The sequence below is a fragment of the Elephantulus edwardii genome, unplaced genomic scaffold (genome assembly GCF_000299155.1).
Source record: "Elephantulus edwardii isolate Elephantulus edwardi_28Jun2011 unplaced genomic scaffold, EleEdw1.0 scaffold00037, whole genome shotgun sequence".
In the NCBI taxonomy this organism is placed as follows: Eukaryota; Metazoa; Chordata; class Mammalia; order Macroscelidea; family Macroscelididae; genus Elephantulus; species Elephantulus edwardii.
This window is the reverse complement of record NW_006399787.1, coordinates 9,985,357-9,992,122: the sequence shown is the minus strand read 5'-3', so window position 1 is coordinate 9,992,122 and position 6,766 is coordinate 9,985,357. Positions and strand designations below refer to the sequence as shown.

Genomic DNA, 6,766 nt, shown 5'->3' with positions numbered 1-6,766 from the left:
CCTCTGGGGTTGTAGTTGCAGCTCCTTGCCACTCACCATAAAGATTTAAGAAAGATCTTACGGCTCTAGCAGGAGGATGGGAAAGTAACCATCTTGAATAGGCTCAGAGAATTTTCTGTAACAAAAACTTTACCGGAGTCTTTTCCAAGCTGAATATTGTATGGACTGCCAAAGAACGAGTAAGTCTGTCTTCCAGAAAGCACAAACAACGTGCTCCTTAGAAGATAGGATGACGAGTCTTCATCTCACATACTTTGGACATATTATCAGAAAGGGTCAATCCTTGGGAAAAGACGTCATGCCGGGAGAGCTGGGAAGGGTCAGAGAAAGCAAGAAAGACCTGCAATAAGAGGAATTGACACAGTGACTGTCCCAACAGGTTTTAATATATCAGAGATGGTGAGGATGATATGAGACAGGGCAAGGTACAAATCTCTTCTTCACAGGGTTACTGTGAGTTGAAGTTGACTCAAAGGCACCTAACAAAAATAGACTCCCAGCTAAGCAAGGAGCATTTATTCAGCTAGTTCTTAATCCAAAACATAATTATTTAAAGTGATAATAATATCAACAAATTAGATGAGCGTTAACATAGGGATAAAGGAAATCAGAAAATAAAATTATCTCTACTAATCCCTGAATTTTTGTAACTTTACAAAAGCATTCAATTGTGCGTAGGCCATAAGGATGTGAAGTCTATAGCAGTTAATTGTGCTCAAGCATAACCTATTCATAGACCAAAAAAGGAGCAGTCATTCAAACAGAACAAGGGGATACTGCACAGTCTCAAATGAGGAGTGGTGTGCATCCGGTTTGTATCCTTTCACTATCCAATCTGTAGACTTGAGGAAATGATCCAAGAGAGTAGGCAGAATGAAGAGAAATGCAGCATCAGGGCTGGGAAAAGACTCGTTAATAATCTGCAGATGCCACAACTTTGAGAGGCTAGATGAACAGGGGAGGGAGGGACACAAAAGCTTTGCGTTTCAATACTGAAGAAAAACAAGCCAGGTAGTAGGGAATAAACGAAATATGTCTGGAGCTTCTTGTAGTTTGAGAAATTAAGAAAGTACTCAAAACCAAACCAGAAGGGAAAAAAAAGAAAAACAAAATGCTCCTTATGTTGACAGGAGTTTTCCTAAGTATGAAAGGGCCTCAATGGCCAAAGTTGGAGCTATTTTAGTGGTAAATAAATAAGTCATGTTGGATTGTAGCCCAGAGTATAACATAAATACCCGTGAGTCTATAAGGATATAAATAAATGACTGAATAAATCAATACGAAGAGGAGGAGACAGAAACCTCCTGTGCAGGAGAAGTCCAAGTAATTTGTTACTGCTCCTTCTTCATGGAGGAGAGATAGTGTGGAATTCCTATTCCTTAAATGTGCAACTACAGAATGAAAGAAAGAATGAACAACTTTTTAGTAAAGAAACCAGACAAAGACTATCTTAAGCACATGATCAAGGTCAATTATCAACAGCAATGTAATGCGTTGGTAGCATATGCCCTTGGTATAATGTGATGAAAGTACTACTTTAGCTTTGGTCTTTCTCCCAAAGCTCATAGTTTAGGATAGTAGAAGATCAAGTTCAGAAAGCTTACTCTAGGAGAAGGCTGTCTCTCTGTGTATCTCCTGGTTCTAGGTGGTTCCTAGCATAGGGACTCTGGGTCTGAAAGACATATATTGCACCTTTTTCTTCTTTCATGGTGGTAGTAGGCCCTGATCTCTTGTCTCTTTTAAGTTAAAAAAGGGTGCTTGTCAAACCCCAGGGTGATCGCCCAATCAGAGAGCTGTGACAAGATTGTTGTTATGTGCCGTCAAGTCACCTGTGACTCAAAGCGACCCAGTGTATAATAGCCCTAAATATTGCCCTATCCTGTGCCAATCTTACTGTCTCTGACATGTACCCCCTAACCCCAGTAATTAAATCATTCCATCTCATTGAGGGCCATCCTCTCTTGCACTGTCCCTCCACCCTCCCAAGCATTATGTCCCTTTCCAAGGACTGATTTTACCTTGCAACACGTCCAAAGCTTAGAGGCAAAAATGGTCAAACTTCATTTCACATACTTTGAGCAGATTGGTAAGAGGGGCCAGTCCATGGAAAAGGACCTCATGTTTGAAAAAGAGAGTCAGCAAAGGAAAGTGAAGACCCTCAACAAAATGAATTGACACAGTGACCATAACAAGGGGCTTAAATGTGTCAGAGATGATGAGGATGGCACAGCATAGGGCAGAGTTCAGATCTGTTGTCCATAGGGTTACTATGAGTCATAGTTGATTCAAGGGCACAGAACAACAACTCTACCAGCCCTGGATGAAAGTCTTTGTTTCCTTGAGCATTTATAGCCCAGAAATTCCTTGGAGAGCTCAATGTATCACCTTGCCTTCTTCAGCATCAGAGCTTCCCGGCAAGGACTTGACTCCACTCCTAGCAATTCTTTCTGGGTGATACTGAAGTCTCTGCTCTCAGCTCACTCTCCTCCTCTTTCTTTTTAAAAAAAATTAATTTTATTGGTTTGCTTACAAAGCTCATATTCACTGTGTTTCACACTATCCTTCATTCACATTGTGTTTCATATAATCATTCCTATTCATTGTTGTTGTTATGTGCTGTCGAGCCACTTGCGACTCGTAGCGACCCTATGTACAACAGCCCTAAACTCTGCTCTATCTTGTGCCAATCGCACTGTCTCTGACACACCCATCCTGATGACCCCAGTCACGGAATCAATCCACCTCATAGGGGGCCTTCCCCTTCTGCGCTGTCCCTCCACCCTACCAAGCATGATGTCCTTCTCCAAGGACCTGCCCCTCCTTGCAACATGTCCAAAGTATGTTAGACAGAGCCTCAGAATCCTTGCCTCCAAGGAGCAGCCCGGTTTGACCCTTTCCAGGATGAATCTGTTTGTTTTCCCAGCAGTCCATGGTACCCTCAATACTCTTCTCCTGCACCAAAGCTCAAAAGCATCAGTTCTCCTTCTATCCTCCTTAGTCATTGTCCAATTCTCTGATGCATAACAAGTGATAGCAAAGATCATGGCCTGTATCAGAAGCACCTTGGTCTCCAAAGAGACACCATTGCTCTTCAGTACTTTAGAGAGGTCCCTAACAGCAGACTTTCCCATGGCAATGTGTCTTCCAGTTTCCTGGCTGCTGATGCTGAGAGTGTTGACTGTGGAGCCGAGCAAACTGAAACTGTGAACAATCTCAATCTCTTCACCATCCATCCTGATGCTGCCAATTGGCCCAGTGGTGAGAATCTTTGTCTTCTTGACATTGAACCTCAATCCATATTGGAGGCTGCAGTCCTTGACCCTCTGCAGCAAGCGCTTCAGGTCCTCCTCAGTTTCAGCAAGCAGGGTTGTATCATCTGCATATTGTAGATTATTGATAGATCTTCTACCAATCTTGACCCCACATTTCTCCTCATAGAGCCCAGCCTCCCTTGGTACTAGGGATATTATAGTTAATGTTAGATGGATCTTAGCTGAAAGCAGGGAATACCAGAAGAATGTATACCTGTGTTTCATTGACTATGCAAAGGCGTTTGACTGTGTGGGTCATAACAAACTGTGGCTGACTCTGAGAAGAATGGGAATCCCAGAACATTTAATTGTGCTAATGCGAAACTTATACTTGGACCAAGAGGCAGTCATCAGAACAGAGCAAGGAAACACTGCATGGTTCAAAATTGGGAAGGGCATATACCAGGGGTGTGTCCTGTCTCCATATCCTATTCATTATGTTTTATAAAATTAATCACCATTAATCTATGCCCACCATTACCCTGTCTTTCCATATCCCCACTAGGTCTTTCCCATTTCCTTTACTCATTCTCCTCCACCCACTATATTGTGTGACCTGACAATTCCTCCGCCCTCCTCCCTGTCCACCCCCACCTTAGATGCTCTTACATGTTTTACTAGTTATCTATTTCTCCAATAATGATCTTATGCCGTATTTGCCCTTATGAGACTGAGTTAGTTCATTCAGCATAATGCTCTCCAGTCTCTCCCAAGTTATGTGGTAATTTTAGAAATCATTGCTCCTGAGTGCTGCATAGTATTTCATCATGTAAATGAAACACAATTTCTCAGTCCTTGATTGTAGTTGGACATTTGAGCTGTTTCCTGTTCTTGTTATTGTGAATAATGCAGTTATAAGCATTGGTGTAAAAATCTCTGTTTGTGCCTCAGTTCTAATTTTCTTAGGGTATGTTGGGTAGAGTAGAGGGACAGCGCAGGAGGGGAAGACCCTCTACGAGGTGGACTGATTCAGTGACTGGGGTAATTGGGATGGGTGTGTCAGAGACAATGAGATTGGCACAGGATAGAGCACAGTTTAGGGCTGTTATACATAGGGTCGCTATGAGTCGCAATCGACTTGACGGCACGTAACAACAACAACAACATGTTCCTAGCAGTGGAATAGCTGGGTTATATAGAATTTCTGTATTCAACTTTTTGAGGAAACACCAAACTGCCTTCCAGAGTGGTTGTACCATTTTATAATCAAACCAACAGTGTCTGAGAGTTCCTATTTCTCCACATCCTCGCCAACATTTATTTTAGGGAAGCCGAATATCAAATTTAATAATAGTAGACCAAATGCTGTATCGGGAAATGAGGGAGGCTTAATACAAGCTGAAGGTCACCTTGTGACACTGGGGCATTCCTTAGGAGGTCACCTTGTGACACTGGGGCATTCCTTAGGAGTCAACATTGTTCTTAGTTTTTATCTAATGAATTCCTCCCTCTTGAGATTAACATAAAGAGGAACTTGGCCTTATGTATAAAAGATTTCACCATTACCCTTTGTTTTGTACTTCCTTGTGATTCTATATAAATACTCAGAGAAGCATGGCTCGAGGTCTTCAGTCGAGAACTGCTGATCCCCTGTTTTACACTCTCTGCTCTATCTCATTCCTGGTTGTTTGTCTCTTTATTATAAAATTATTCTATTCTTTGGGACCCTCGGTCTGCAACATTTATTGCTCACTTTTCTATTAAACTTTTGTAAGATGGTATCTCATTGTGGTTTCAATTTGCATCTCTCTTTTTGACAGTGATTTTGAGCATTTTGCTGTGTGTCTATTGGCCGTTTAAATGTCTTATTCAGATGTCATTCTTCTGAATGTCTTTCCATGTCTGTTGCTCATTTTGTAATTGAGTTATTATTTTTCTTGTGGAGGCCCTGTAGTATCTGGTAAAGTTTTGTTACGGGATCCTTGTCTGAGATGGTATTGCCAAATGTCTTTTTCTAGTCAGTAGGTTTTCTTTTCACCCTGTTGAAAAAGTTTTTGATATGTACAGGTTTTTTAATCTTTAGAAGGTCCCATTCATTATTTTATCCTCTCCTGGTTGTGTATTTCTGGCTGTATTTGTCAGCTTCTTTGTACCATAGGCTAGGCCTTCTAAGTTTGGTCCTACTTTGTCTCTTAGGATTTTTTTTATGATTTGTGGCCTCCTCTTTCTTTTTTATGAGATAAAAGATATTACAGGCCAGAGCCTAGATTGTGATGGGATTAAGAGGTATTGCATGTCATCATTTTTTCCTACTTAGTTTATCAGATCATTGAGATCATTATACAGCTTCCACATCTTATCATTACATACATGGATTTTGAAGGGGACACAGTTCAATCTATGCCATCAATTAATTGCCATAGGTTACATTTGAATCCAACATAATGCCGCCCCCGGTGCATTATATGTTTGGCCAGTAACTGAAAGTTTAGCAATTCTATCAGTCAGCCGCTACACAGGCGAGAGATGAGGTAGTCTCTTCCTCTTAAGGTTTACAGTCTTGGAAACTTGATGGAGTGTCACCATGAGTTGGAACCAACTTGACAGAGGCAGGATATTTGCTTGTTTTAATAAAAAGAGACCCAGAGATGGTGATGTGAAGATGGATGCAAAGATTAGAGTTGGTTGGGATAACCCAAAGAACACCAAAGGTGGCCTGGAAATACCTGCTAACAGCGGCAAAGAAGGAACTTGCCCTTGAGCTTTTAAAGGGCATATGGCTTAGCCTACCTCTTGATTTTAGTCTTTAGCCTTTGAGAATGATGCAATTGTACATTTCTGGTGCTTAAAGCCACCCATTTTGTGGTCATTTATTAAAGGAGCCTAAAAAACTGCTACAGTTATTTGGCATTCTCTGAAGGAACAATGGGTGCAGTATGGGTCGAGAAAGTTATACTCAATAATTAGCTCACTAATTAAAAACCTCCCAGTTGAGGACATAGGAAACTCAAATGCAGGAATGGCCAACTGACTTCTTTATTTGGTCATGTGTTTGTACTGCCAATGGTTTAAGATTTTAAAAAAAAATAATAGTTCCTGATACATAAAAATTGACACATTTCACAAAAATGTTAGGAATTTGGCCTGATTTATTTATTTGTCTTTAAGCGGGATTTCTGACAGGAGAGCTTGTTCTTTGCAAGGCAGCAATCTGCTGGTGGGAGAAGTTACTGTTCCCATTAGATGGGGCATCTGCTCTACCATTTGCTGCAGACCTGCCTCCTACGCCATCGACGCCTGTTATCTGCATGTTCCTTGCAGCATCTGAGTTTGTGGTGTCTGCCTTGAAGGAATTCACTGCTGTGTCCATTTCTTGAGCTGTGGGTCCTTGCATGTTGCTGTGGTGCTGGAAGCAGTGGTCCTGATACTTGAAATACCAACAGAGTAACTCATGATGGACAGATTTCAGTAGAACTTCCAGATATAGAAGAACGGTCTCAGCAGTCTGCTCTGAG

The 6,766-nt window shown here is 41.4% G+C and overlaps 1 pseudogene; it reads right to left on the bottom strand.

The window, feature by feature from the left end:
* The window catches only part of LOC102869019, a 9,317-nt pseudogene extending 2,775 nt beyond the window's left edge, over positions 1 to 6,542 (bottom strand).
* Positions 6,543 to 6,766: the final 224 nt, after the last annotated feature.